The sequence below is a fragment of the Synchiropus splendidus genome, chromosome 7, assembly GCF_027744825.2.
Source record: "Synchiropus splendidus isolate RoL2022-P1 chromosome 7, RoL_Sspl_1.0, whole genome shotgun sequence".
Lineage (NCBI taxonomy): Eukaryota > Metazoa > Chordata > Actinopteri > Syngnathiformes > Callionymidae > Synchiropus > Synchiropus splendidus.
Window position 1 is genome coordinate 10,302,286 of NC_071340.1, and position 14,035 is coordinate 10,316,320.

The 14,035-nt window shown below is 41.3% G+C and overlaps 1 protein-coding gene across 2 annotated transcripts in view; it reads left to right on the top strand.

Annotated features, from left to right (window-relative positions):
• The first annotated feature begins 4,663 nt into the window (after positions 1–4,663).
• ghra (growth hormone receptor a) overlaps positions 4,664–14,035 on the top strand; it is a 31,109-nt gene continuing 21,737 nt past the window's right edge. For both annotated transcript variants that reach the window (XM_053870230.1, XM_053870231.1), the window contains exon 1: positions 4,664–4,949. The gene's annotated coding sequence lies outside the window, so the exon portion shown is untranslated. The remainder of the gene's footprint in view (positions 4,950–14,035) is intronic.

Consider the following 14,035-nt stretch of genomic DNA (forward strand, 5'->3'; position numbering starts at 1 on the left):
AGCTACTCTTCAGACGTCTCCTGTTCAGGTCATCCCTGCTCTCCATTAATGTTGATTTACCCCACTCTCTTCACCCTCGTCTTCTCATTACAGCTAACTTCCTCATTTGTATTCCACATTAACAGCACAATTTGCATGACGCGTTCGCTGATAAGCCTCAGCATCCCTCTTAATTGTGTTGTTTTGCACATGGCAGCACTCTCATGCTGCTACTTGGTGGAGAGTACGCATCCTATCCATCTGTGCAATTCACTTCAATTTCCTCCCAACATCTCAGTGTCAGGCCCACCAACCCCCTGCTGTTTAGCTAGGTACACCAAAGATTCTATATGCCTGGAAAAAGTGGTTGTTGTTTTTTTTTTAAGTGCTCAAGTTAGTCGTTTAAAGAGCACGGAGAAGTAAACTTGATTGTCAGGTTCTGTTTGTTTTGCGCCTGTGGGCGGCTGCTTTAATCTAATTGAGAACAGGTTGTGAACGTAATTGTGGATCACCACACTTCCGACGGAGATGGGGTTAAACTCATTAATGGTGACTTCAGGGGGAACATTAAGGACACTCTTCTATTATATCCGGAATCACGGATCAGCGCAATCATTTAGAGGAAAAGAGAGAACTTGTTATGTGCCCAACATTTTTAGTAAATGAGAAGGGAATACAACTTTTTGTCATTTAATACAAAAAAATGCATCGCAGACAGTCAGACTTTTTTAAAATCTCATAGGGCTAGAGGTGGAGGACACCCTGGCAAGCTTCATCATAAAAAACGCCCGGAAAAAGTCAACTTTGCCTTTATGCTTTGTGTTTATGCATTGATGCACTAAACCATTTGTTCAAGATCAAAATGTACAAGCCAAGCTGGTGGGAACTGGGCTTCCATTTTGGGTAAGCTACGATTTGCTTCGGAAGGGTGCGTCCCAGTCCTCTTGATCTTTATTATGGTCCATTCATTTGTTTAATTAATGGATGATCGAGTTTGTGTCCACAGTCCTAATGTTAAGGCGCGTATTTAGATCAATAATAATGCACGAGTGGGCGGAAGAAATGTGCCATTTGCTTGCCTCTCCTCCGCAACTCTTCTCTTACGTGTTATATCTTTATTAACACTGCAATCCATGTGTAGGCAGGAAACTTTTAAGGGCAAAATGTATTTAAATATGAGAACGAGCTAAGTGTTTAAGCTCAAACCAAACGTGATTTACAAAATACAACTGCTGCGTCTGACTGTTATTTAGTCTTCCCCCCCATCAAATCTCCAGGAAATAACCTAATTAAGTCCAACCACATGTCAAGTGCAGAGTCTTCGTGATTGCGGCATATTTTCTGTTGAACGTTTGCTGTGTCCATGGAGGCATCTGGATGTCACGGAAATTAGTTTGGGATATTCTTGGAGAAGGCAATCAAGCCTACCGAAGTCTTGTTTTCTCTCAGGTGATTCAGTCCACCAGAGTAAAGGAGCCAGTCAGTTCCAAGAAATAACGTTGGTAGTTTGTGTTTGGGTTAGAGAAGTTAGCGACTGGTTACTATTATGTGGTTGAACAAAGCAGCTGTCCAACGGGAGGAAAAGCCGTGGACCAGTGACAAGGTTATGAGCAGCCAAGACATATGGTTAGTGACCACTGACCCCTGCTGTGAGATCGGAGCACTCTAGCTCACATATTTAAACACTGCTGTTCTAGATACGAAGGTAAACCAGTTTTTTTATTTAAATCCCAGGACAAGTCCCCCTCTGACCTCTGAACATCACAATGAACGGACAATTAATTTGACTCTTGGGTCGCATGCATGTGCCTCACAATGTTTGGCGACTGAACCTCAGTTCCCACCTATTGTGTGGATGACACCCACCTCCTACTGAACTAGCTATTGTTGCTGTCCCTGTACAACATTTCTTGGAAACAATATTCCCTCGTGGCCGTGACTTTCTTTGAGCCAACACAAAGAAATCAAGGTGTGGACCTGACCTACAAAAAAAGATATCTGTCCAATAAAGCCTCAGTCAAAGACGGACTGAACATGTGAATGGAGCCTACGTGACAGGCTGAAGTATTTTCAGGCCTTGCCACAGGCAGAGAAGAGATCAGGAATCAAAATTGAAATCACTGAAGAGCCCAAAGTGAAACCGACATCACAGCCTTTTGGACTTTAAACAGACGTTTCAAGCACTCGGACCATGATAAGATGAAGGTCATTTATGACTCCAGACAGAACTGTTTGTGATTCGGAAGCACAAAGTGCAAGAGCGTAACTTATCTACATAGTGTATAATAAAATAATAAAACTTAACATACACAGCACTTTTCAACATACACAGTCTTCACAGAATAAGCAAGAACGTGCAAAGAATAAAGTGCCTACCAATGCACTTGTGTATACCTGCCCAATGACCTGAATATGGTTGTAGATCATATCAATGAAAGCAGAAGACAAAACCCTGATGGAGAAGGTACAGTTTCCCCTATATATCAACCTTGACTTAAGGGTAACCAGCAAGGATCCACCTGAGGATCCTGGATCTCGTGCCGTGAAGCTAGCAGTGGGGTTCCATCAGTTAGAACCAGTTACAAGCTTCGCTGCTGAGTTCTGAACCAACTGAAACTTCTTGTTGATGCCAGTGATGACAGTTAGCGAATATGAACGCATCAACAGGCTTTTCTAAGTCAGCATGTGAGAGCACGGGTTTGATTTTAGAGATTGTTTTGAGCTGGAGGAAACAGTTACTGGACTGTCTTTTTAATGCGAGGGTCAAAAGAAAGTGAGGAGTCGAGGTTTTGGTCTATAGGAGTGAGGTTCATGGGCAGGTGGCCGAGGCTGATATCAGGAAGGCCGTGTGGGTTTTGTGTGGGAAAGGAAACTAAACAATCACATGCAGAAAAACAAAATAGATCACCAACATGATAATTAAGCAAAACATTAAAAATGTATAAAAATGATAAAATTAAAATTAAAAGTCATCAAACACTTACAGATAAATAAGTCATTATGTATTGTGGGGTGGGTCATTTATTATTATTATAATTGTTTTTTTGAATCTTTGTGAGTATGAGTGTAGGTCTTTTAAATGCAAAATGCAAAGTGCTTTATGCTATACCCTGGAAATTATCTGAGCACTGGCTGCTGTTGACAAAAAGACTGTGGTGTTCGAGGGTGTAGCTGCAGTGGAGGACTTGAACTGAACCCATTAGTGTGGGTCAGATGCATTGTTCTGTTGTCAGCCTCAATCCAACAGAGATTCACATGATCAGACGTAGCACACAATCACAGGAATAAGTATTCCATAACAGAGGAACTAATTCAATAGACGCCCCCATTTTCACCCAATCACAAGGCTCACTCAGAAACCAATTGACAAACACATTAAGTGTTTCTGCTGCACAAATGACGCGGCAAAACAACTAATATAATTATCCAGACCAACCTTCTGTTTCGTTTTTGTTTTCATTTTGTTTTTCATGGACAATCAAACTCATAGTTTCTTCAAAAGTGTTCCTTATATTTATTACTGACTCACATCCTTTTGCCTTTCATTATTTCCTGTTAAATCAATGAAGTTGCAATGCAGACTATGACCTTTAGGTGTCAGTCGCTTTGATACGCAAAAACTAAAAAGTCGTTCACTGCGTCCCTAAATTGTTACTATTTATCCATATTAGTCTGATGATGTTGGAGCTAATAATCTTATTTTCATGTATTCAGTTAACTTATTTCCACGTCTGCTATTAATGTCTACTTTAAAATCTATTAACAGAGGTGTTTTGTTTAATTTTTTGTCAGGAACAAACTGAAAATGTGCTTTTTCGGATTTCAAATTACTTTCTATTATGGACTGGACTGAAAAACAGTGGATCTTGACGATACTTTAATGACTGACGTTCGAAAAGTACACATCCCTGTGCACACGGAACATGCACCACCAGCGAACTCCCGCGCTGCGACCCTCCCCTCACGTGTTGGGGCGGTCCCTCCGTTGTAATTGATGGTTTTGGGGTGTAGGGGTGTGCACCCAGGACAGCTGAAGAAGACCGAGCCTCCTCCAACGTCACCGCTCCAGTGGACCCTCCACGTGATCAATCCAATCCAAACATCTCCCGGAATTATCAATAAAATTTGGCTTCATCTACTTTAATAAGTATTTCACCGATAGTGACTCTCAAATGTAGCAGCGACAGTAGTATAAAAGGTTGTAGTTGAAGTGAAGTGAAGTAAAGCTTTCATATTTACTGGAAATCCAAGTGTTAAGAAAACGTTGTGAACGTAAATGATAGATGTTGAGGTGAAGAAAGAAGCGTGTGTGGTCTCATTAACTGAAACTTGACGGAGAGAACGGTAGATGTTTGTGTTTGTCATCACAATGTGGACTCGTAGACAAGCAGTGGACACTCAAAGTAGGTGGTATTATAAGTCGTTGTTGTAATCCTGAAACGTGAAATAAGAACTATGTTTAAATAAATAAAACAAGGCGAAAGTGATTTTTTAGTATGGGTTGTAATCGGGATTTGGGACTTCGGTTTTTAAGATGTCGCTTTAAAAAATATATGTAATAGGTTTGGCGTATGTATACCATGTAATTCAATGTAATAATGGTACTTAGATTATGTTTCCGGAGCGTCCGTGAGGATTTTATTTTGGAAGTTTCCTCCGGCAGCTTCACTAGCATCAGGTTCGGCTGTTGGCAGACGAGGGCGCTTCACCGCCACACACTCTCTCTCTCTCACACACACAAACACGCGATATATATGGAGTGTGTTTCTGCACCAGTGTGCGTGAAGCTCTTCAACGGGACTAAATGACCACCTGTATGTCCAGATAGGAGAGAGGAAAGCCCGCTCCGGGACAAGTCCATGTCTGCGTGAAGACGAAGCTCGAGCTCGCGGAGAACGTGAAGAACCAGCAGATGACAAACTTCTGAGAAGTCAATCTGTGCAGTTTTCCGGGACGACACTTTGAGAAAAGTAAGTGTTTGTTATTGGACTGTTGAAGTTGAGTTGATAAGACGGGAGAATTTCCTCCCAAACTCCATTTATAAACTCGTGGACCTTCGGGAAACTTCGCCGAAGCCGAGCTACTTCGCGGGGCTATTTACCGTCCACGTATGCGCTGTACCTGCTAAATATCATCTTTAAACCGCTCACATGTCTGTAATTTTTTTTGACGCAACGTGGTGTTGCAAGAGCTTCATTGGGTTTAAATGACGTGCCTGCTTTTTCGAGCCCCTCTTTCTCAACATGCTGTTTAATTCCTCGAGATTATTTTAGACCCCAGTGTGGCAGCATGTGACTTTTGTCAGTTCAGTTTATATTCAAGCTCTAAACTAAATTATTTTTGGCCACTGTGAAATGGCGATTTTGTCATTTGTGTACTGACGCATTGTTTTTGTCAATTTAATTTAACATATTTGAATCTTTGAAACACATTATAATATGTATGTGTAACATTTGGAACACGCTTCATCTGTTGCACAGGAAAAATAATTGTTTTCATCTGCAATTTTCTCTCTGATTTCCAAAAATGATTTGAATATGTCATAGTAATTTAGTGAAATTTGATTTAATATATCCTTGTCTTGTTATAACCCACTGCACACCAATTAAAATATATATTATATATTATATATACCTATATATTTTTTTTTGTTTTGTTTTGTTTTCTTATCACGGTGAAATAACAGTTCAGCATTTTGTGAGGAGACATAACTGGACTCCGGGTCACTGCTGGCTCACCCTGGCTAACTGGAGCACGTCTCCAAAGCTGCAGCGGGGTAGTAATCTTCTGTCAGCCTTTTTAGGGTGACATCTCAGTGATGTTCTTGACTTCTTCTTAACTTGACTGGCAGTGTGCTGATATCCAGTTATATGTGGTATAATTTAAGTATGTTTGTCAGGTGCTATATAATGCCAATCTCTAAGGTAGGTAATATAGTTCTGATAAAAAAAAAAATCTCATGAAGAGAGTAACTGAGCATACTCGCTATATTTAAATACCTACGGGTTTAGATTCATCAATTTCCCACTTGACCATTTTTGTTCTAAGGCGGGTGGCCGGCAACGTACCGACTTTTAGGTGTATATGATCTTGTAATTTAGAGTCCACGCGTTTGACTACACATTACAGCTATTGAAGGGATCTATTGAAAGGTCTTCGGTTGCCACTTTGAATTCCTATTTTGGGAAGTGTAGGTTTGAAGCAAACCTGAGTCCTCTCTGTTTGGAGATTGCATTGGGTTCCCTCCAGTTTCCTCCCATACGCTAAAAACGTGCAGATTAATTGGTGACTCGAATTTTTCTGTTGCCGTTTGTGTGTGACGTGTCCAAAACAAATAGAATGCAGAATAAAACAATTTAAAATTTTAAATATTGAATTTGAAATATTTTACATTTTGAAAATATCTGTTTAAAAAACACATTAAATTGTATGTTTTAGTAGCTTGTAGCTGACCTGCATCAATTTCCCTACTAGCTGCTTTTTATTTGTTTGTAGATTAAGATGTCCTCTCACATGTCATAAAATGCTGCATGAAACAAAATGAAGGGCCAGATTTGGCCCCCATGCCTTGAGTTTTATTCATGCTGTTGCTCCAGAACGTATTTTCTTCTCCTCAGTCATAGAAATTATGCACTACGAAAATTCTGACCCAAACTCAACTGTCAAGCAACACATGGGCCTCACTGCACATGGAGCGATGAAGATTCAATTTAGGTGAACGGCTTTCTTCTCAAGAGAACTGAATGACATCAGTCAAGCTCTGTACACTGACTTCTGAAAATGCAGTCCCCAAGCTAGAATGGAACAGAAAGATTTAGAAAAAACATCTTGCAAACTAGTCAGCCACAGAACAATTGATCACCCTGTTATTGACGACGAATAGACTAGAGTCTTGTTTGTTTGTCTTACACCAGACTTGTTGGAAGACACAGCCCTTGCATCTTTCTCCGGGCCAGACACGGTTACCAAACCATTATTGGTTAGGTGCCGGGTACATCATCATCTGTTTACCAGATGATGCAGCTCTTTCCCCACTTTCATGCGGCTCTTCGTCAAATGAGCTGCCGAACTGGCTGCGATTTTGATCAAGTTGCTATTGTGAGATAATCGCTTACATAGGAAAGTAAGAGCTATTCCAGCGAAATGTCAAAAGACTTTGACTTGCATTTAATTTTGAATAATAAACAATAAACCTCGCTGCATGTGCACATATTTCGAGAAGGATCACGGTAAAATGTATGAATTTGATATATATATATAATGGAGGGTTGGAAGGATGACTGTTTTTTCATTTCATACATTTTCCATTCCTCAATGTGAATTATGTAAATTTCCCATCATTAGTTTGAATGTTTATAAACTACTACAACAGTCACCATAGCTGACATCGACCGGTTGCTGGGTCCCTCCCCTCCAAGCCCAAAAACCCAGGGGAAACGCTGTGATCAGTTGATGGTTTGCTGTTTGCACCTTGTATAAAGCAGGAAGTGAGCTCTGAATTTAGATAGCATGTCTTAATTGCGTGACGTGCCTTGTGAAATCTTCCTTCATCGTACAATACATCATAGTTTCAAATGTATGCATCACTGCTTCTCTGATCTCAAATGTGCAATTTTCTTCAAGATTCACGTGCAAAACCACTTTTGCTTTAAAGTCCTGGTCAGGTTCACGACAGACTGTGTTTTAGCCCCTGTTGAAGTGTTTCCAACAATGGAACATCGACGCTGCTGCAGCTTTTTGTATCCGACAGCCGTAAGAACATCCATTAGGTTGTCTCAATAGACAAATCGCTCCTTCCATTAGTCTTCCCCTCTGTTTCTCACCGTGGTTAACATGCTGTTCTGAACTAGCTGACAGCTCAGGTTATTGTTTAATTTTAATTTGTCTGTCATTTAAAGATTCTTTGAGGCAGATAATTTTGACGACAATGATGCTGGCGCAACGAGATAACCTGTCTGCTTTGTTCTATTCATATCTGAGAGTTGAGTTGTCAGAACAGAGGGTTAAATCCAGATGAGGAATGCATCAGGAGGATTTGAGCATTAAAACAAAACAAAGCAAGCAAACTGGCGTTCATGATGACATTCATGATGCTGGGCGATTTTAACTAAAAACAAAATCCAGATTTTCTTATCAATTTAATATCCATTTTTTGGAGGAGGGTGAAACTACTAAAGACTAACTTGCACGATGACCCACCGCCCTGCCAGCGTTTCTATAAGTTGGCACCTCCGTGTTAACTGCTGCAGGTGCAAGAAGGTGCTCAAATGTGTGCTTGTTCTGTGCTTTGAGCTGAGGTGCCCAGTGGTATGAAACACACGCACAAATCTGACTGGTACAGACAGACGCAGATCAGATGAGTGGAAGATCACCAATGTGTTTATTTCATTTGAATGAGTTTTGCTCCGCTGATTGAGCCGGTCACCCGGACCTGCCGCTTTCTCTTCACACTGCAGTCATTTAATATGAGTCTCATACGGATTGGTCGTGTCTTTTTTTTTTAAGCAACAAAATCATTCATTCATATTGATCTAGTTTTCCTCACTGGGTGTTCTCTGGTAAGAGGGATAAAACAAAACGGTAGAAGTGGAATTTGGTTTAGAAAGGTGCCCATTGAAGAGCTCTGGTGTCTAGTTGCCATGACGTCTGTAGGTTTTCAAAGTCAAGTCCTTCTCAAGGTCTGTCAGCAGGTTTTTGCCAAGTTACAGTTTAAGTTTATTATGTGAGAAACTTTTTCCACGATTTCAATGACCAACAAGAAATGTTCTCTCAATGCTCAATGCTGAAACAAGAGATGGAATTGAAACACGACGACTAGCTTCATGGAGGGATGGAGAATGTGAGGGACCTCTTTCACAATGTTGATATTGCGTGTGCTGTTTTTATGGTAGACTTGGTGGATATCTCCTTCCGTGTTTGTGTCGCAGAGCTCCATGGAGTTACCAGATAAATGAACGTCATGGATGTGGTACAGAAGGATGTGTAGAATATAGCTGTGACTAGGGAGGATGAGTTGGGTGGGAAGGCTGATTTGATTGATGGGAATCTCCAAAAGCCAGCTAAAATGGCTGAAGAGGAAGTATAGTGACAGTGGACATAGATGGGTAATGCAAAGGACTTTGCCGTGCATTATGCCATACCGGTCACCTGTGTTCCCACAGACTTGTTTAAATTCATTAATAAATTCATTGTGCGTAGTAAAGTGACTGGTAAGGAAGGGCTGTGCGCCATGGCCTAAAACTCACATTGCGTATGGTAAATGTCTCAGTATAAGTAGGTGTGAACGTTAAATTTTGCTTAGTCTCACAGTGCATTCCCTGACTTGCTCCCAAAATCTTTTTTGGCTCCACTCCTGCCACGTGAGAATTAGTAGGAATAGAAATACACAGAAGACTCACCGCACCGCTTGAAGTTTTCACACACTGAATGTGAAGTACACTGGAAGACACAAGACAGAACTTATCCACCCACTTTATACCTGACACCCCGTTCACAACAAGCTGTCATTGTTCAAGGCATCACATGTCCCACACCAGTCTCAATACAGATGTTTCCCTAGGAGTGCAGATTCTTCAGGGAGCACACAAAACACGTTCCTGACCTTTAAGACCCACACTCATGACCGGTCACAAAATATAAAATGCATTTTTTATAACCATAACATTCACGTAACTCAAGACTGTGACTTTATCTTTTGGTGAGTGTAAGACCTTGGTGGTGTGTAGCACATGAGACATCACTCCCTGTCAAGTGTGCAGTTGCCGTCATATGTGTTCAAGTGACTCTCTGCTGAATGCATTTTCATTAAAGCACCAACTTTCACTTATCAATACATCCAAGGTGTAACAGTCTTACTCCAATGTTCATATTACTGCATGTCACAGTATGGTTTGAGCTCCTGAACCGGCCATTTGAAGACTTTGTTTCCTACTACCGAGTGCCGACGTAAATCTTCACAATACAAAAGTTGCGCTGGCTTCTGTTATCTTGATGGCCCGTGAAGCATCAGCTGGTAAAGTCAGTGACTCCAGTGAGATTTCATTTATTTTTATGCATTTGTTAGCAGTGCAGTGTGATATACCTTGCCGAGTGGGTTCTTAGGTTTGTAGTAGTTCTGCAATGATAGTGTTCTACTTGGCAGCTCTTCCTAGATCCTTGTCTTGAATTTTTTCAAATCCAAAATGGTTGACCAGTGTTTAACCCTTGTCTGCTATGGCGTGTTTATATGCAGATGTCCAAGCTGCTACCCACTGATGAGCACGGTGACGTGCTATATATATGCTATATATATCATGCTATATGAATTGAAATGGAAACTGTTAAACGACATTTTTCCACTTAAAGAAAATGTATACCGTCATCCGTTGCTGAAATGCTGTGTCGCTTTTACCGGCTAAATCTTGACCGTGGGCCTAATTCGTCACGTCCCATTTAATCTAACCTCTAACTGAACCAGTCCATACCATGCACCCCTAGTTTTCTGCCCAAAACTTTTAAGTTGTTTATTTTATTTGACTGTCTTTATCAAAAGCAGCCAATGACAAAACAGCGATGAACCAACATAAAAAAAACCCCACCATCAAATCCTGTCTGAATGTTCAGAATGTGAAGGTTGTGGAGCCCCCAGCCCATTGCCCTGTGGTCCATGGTGCAGAGGTGTCCATAGGACTTAAAGCGGAGAACTGTGACTCACTGTAGTCAATAGCTAAATTGTTGCTGCAGTTGATTTTTGATTAGATCTGGCTACATCACTACATCCAGCCCATTGTTGCACATGTGCTCATTACCGTCCTTCTTCAGACCACATTTTGGCAGGTAAGGACCACTATGGCTCTGCACAGCACTTTAGTTAGCAAAACATGCGAATGAAAATATTGGAACTCTTGTAAAGTGTCCACAACTGCATTTATGCAAATCCCTGCAGCCGAGGTGGTTGAAAAGTTATATAATTATGAAGTTCATCCCAACAGCAGTTAAGTGAATTTACATCTCTCCGATGCATGTTGCTGCGTGCACGTACACTTAGCAAGGAATGCTGTTGCAGCGAAAACAGCACAGTATCACTGTGTGCAAAGTTTCTCCTTCTCACCCTCTGGTGCACACACTTGTTGTACACACGTGCACACACACAAACCCTCTCTCGCACTTCCACACACAAACACACAAGGACAGTGAAGGGGGGTTTGCAGATGTGTCTCCTGATCTGTTTCCAGCAGGGCTGTTCTCATGCCAGCGTGCTGACTCCGACTTTTCCACTCTCTCTTATGAAACAGGAGTAGCAGACATCGGAGACATCCAGTGGCCAAATGTGAATGCTTGTGTGCGCACAGACGTGCACAGGATTAAAATGTATTTCAGGTCTGTGTTGCCGTGCCTTTCGAAAAGATCTGGGAAAAAAAAACATGAGATTCAAGTTCTGCTTTTTATTGACTTCTCTGCTGCAGGGTCTGGTTGGACGCGCTCGATCATGTCTGCTGTTTGTTTGCTCAAAATCCTGTTTATTTAAAATAAAGGGACTGGGTGATAACGGCCAGAAAAGGTGATGATTCTTGTGTAATTTTAAGGTTGACTGTGGACCTTGGACTTGCATGAGGTTTGTCTGACATGATTATTGGGAAACTCAAAGTTCAATAAATTATGTCCCAATGTTTGCGAAATCGCACGACGGATGATAGCGATTAGTCTGAGTCCACATCACTCAGTCAGGCAGAGAGAACAACAGAACAAAACAAATTTTGGAAGTTTGACTTTTGCAGTGATCAGAAATGCATTTGTTTTTGTGGTAGATTTAAGATGGTTCATGATGTTTTTGTATGTTTTTACTATGTATCATTGTTTTTTATACAAATAAAAATCAGCAAATTTTTCATTGTATTTTTACTTTATCCTTGACATTAACACTAAATAATGTACTCACTATTTGCTAAATATAACTTTATGAATGCACCTTTCTTTGATACCTGGATATTGAGCTGCCTTTTCATTCACACCAGAGTTTACACTTTCCAATGACCTGTTACATACATTTCCACCGAATTGCTTTTTTCCCCCCAGAGGTGTTTTTGCTTCAGAGCAAGGATGGGCTGAACCGATCAATTTGCTTTTCATTGAATTAGAAGGAAACAGGAAAAGAGCAGAAGCGACGGAGGTGCCAAAGTGAGTTTAAACGTGTCGAAGAGCGGTAATGGAAGAAACAGGCTGCTCTGAAAAGCCTCTGAAAATGAGAACACGGATGGAGTGATGGATGTTGTTGTTTTTGCTGCTAGTTTCTTTTGCTAGTGTCCTCTCTGGTGAGGTGTTGTAGGAATGGGAGGAGGTCCCAAGGCCAAGCCAGGAGAGATCATCATGCCTCCCAGTTGACCTGGGAGTGCTCTGGTATCCCCCCTAGAAGAGCAGGAGGAGGTTTGTGGGGAGAGGGAAGTCGGCCCTGCTTAAATCTGCCAGCTGACCAGACCTCAGATCAGCTCTTGTTTTGTTAAGAGGAAAGGATTTCCAAAGATGTCTCATTTTGAGGTGCAGGAACTGCTACAAGCCGAACATCCTGAACACCTCATTGCTGGTTTTCCTCTTATTATTGCATAATTCCTTTCTCTTCTACCATGATTTGTTTATGAAACACTGACACCTCCCGACTGACCCATCATTCACCCCCTCACCTTCAATTCGCACCGTCTCTCTAGAACTCTAAACTCTCTTCAGATATGTGGCACAGACCTGCTCACATTCATTTAGACACTTGACTGAACCATGTTCATTTCTGCTCACTTGGGGTCTGATTGGACATTTGAGTCCTATGTTGATGCAGAAGTCAGCCTCACGGTCGTCTCCCACTCCCTTAGAGTATTTTACATCGTTCTGTCTACTATATTTGAACACATTTTCTCAAAGCTTGAGCGCCCACTAATGTCCTCGGTTGTTTTCAACTGTTCTTTTGTCCTTGCTGCCAAAAACTTGTAGTTCTCTCGTATGACGTCTTCTTCTCTTCTCCCACTCTTCCATGCAGTGTTGGATTGCGAATCTCGAATGTGTAGCAGAAATACAAAGGGCGTGTTGTTTGTTTGTCGAAGATTTGAATCTTTGCAGACCACTTGGCCCTTGACTGTTTAAAGAGAGAACCAGCCAAGATGGGCCGTCCTCTTTTATGACCGGCTTAAGCTGCCTGCCCGACAGAAAAATGTTAAGACTTGGTGGAGTGAAAAACGATTGTCAATCGTTGCAGCTTTTTATAGCTGTTGGATTCTCCTACCAAGCCAGGAATGTCGGATTTAGTTGTATGGAACAAAACAAAACTTAATATAGTCATGGTCAGAAAGAGTGGTGGTTAAATGTTCAAGTAATTGACAGTATGTACTGAAATATAAAGCATAATGCATGGTCATTTTGACAACTGACCACAACTGCAGTCTATATTTCATGTCTGCAGCCTGGTGTCCCTCTGATATGAATTCATGCATTGTATAAGAGCTGGCCTGACTTGGCCTCTGGAATCTCTGTGCTCACAAACAGACATTCAGGAGTCCGGACCTTCCCTCTCTATACCATGCATTGCACACAGCTGACATATGAATGTGGCATTTCACTCACCAATGAGTTTTGTCACCTTTTATGCATTTCAAACATGGCTACTTTTCTGAACAATATTACAGTTTATAAACTGACTCAGATTTAGTTGATTTCAACTTCCATCTGCCATCGCTGATGTGAGATCTGGGATGGGTTGCCAGGTATTTTTTTCGCCCACCGAGCCAGTCACCATTGCATTTACAACAGGTTTGTCATCCCCACCCTGGCTCTGTCCAAGCAGCGATGTGTGGCCAAAAAACCTGGAACCTTGCGCTTCATTCTACCAAATTGTTGTAGCACATCACTTCACATTCATAGTAAGGGCCACTGCATTGCAACGACAGGTAAAGTAATTCATTAGATTACACGTTATTGAAGAAAATAACACAGTTCGTAACGCTACAGTGTTGGCAATACAAAACATCACCTTCACCGTCATGTGAAATTTTTCATCCATTTTGGAGTCAAATCAGTTTGACGACACTAAGAGAGG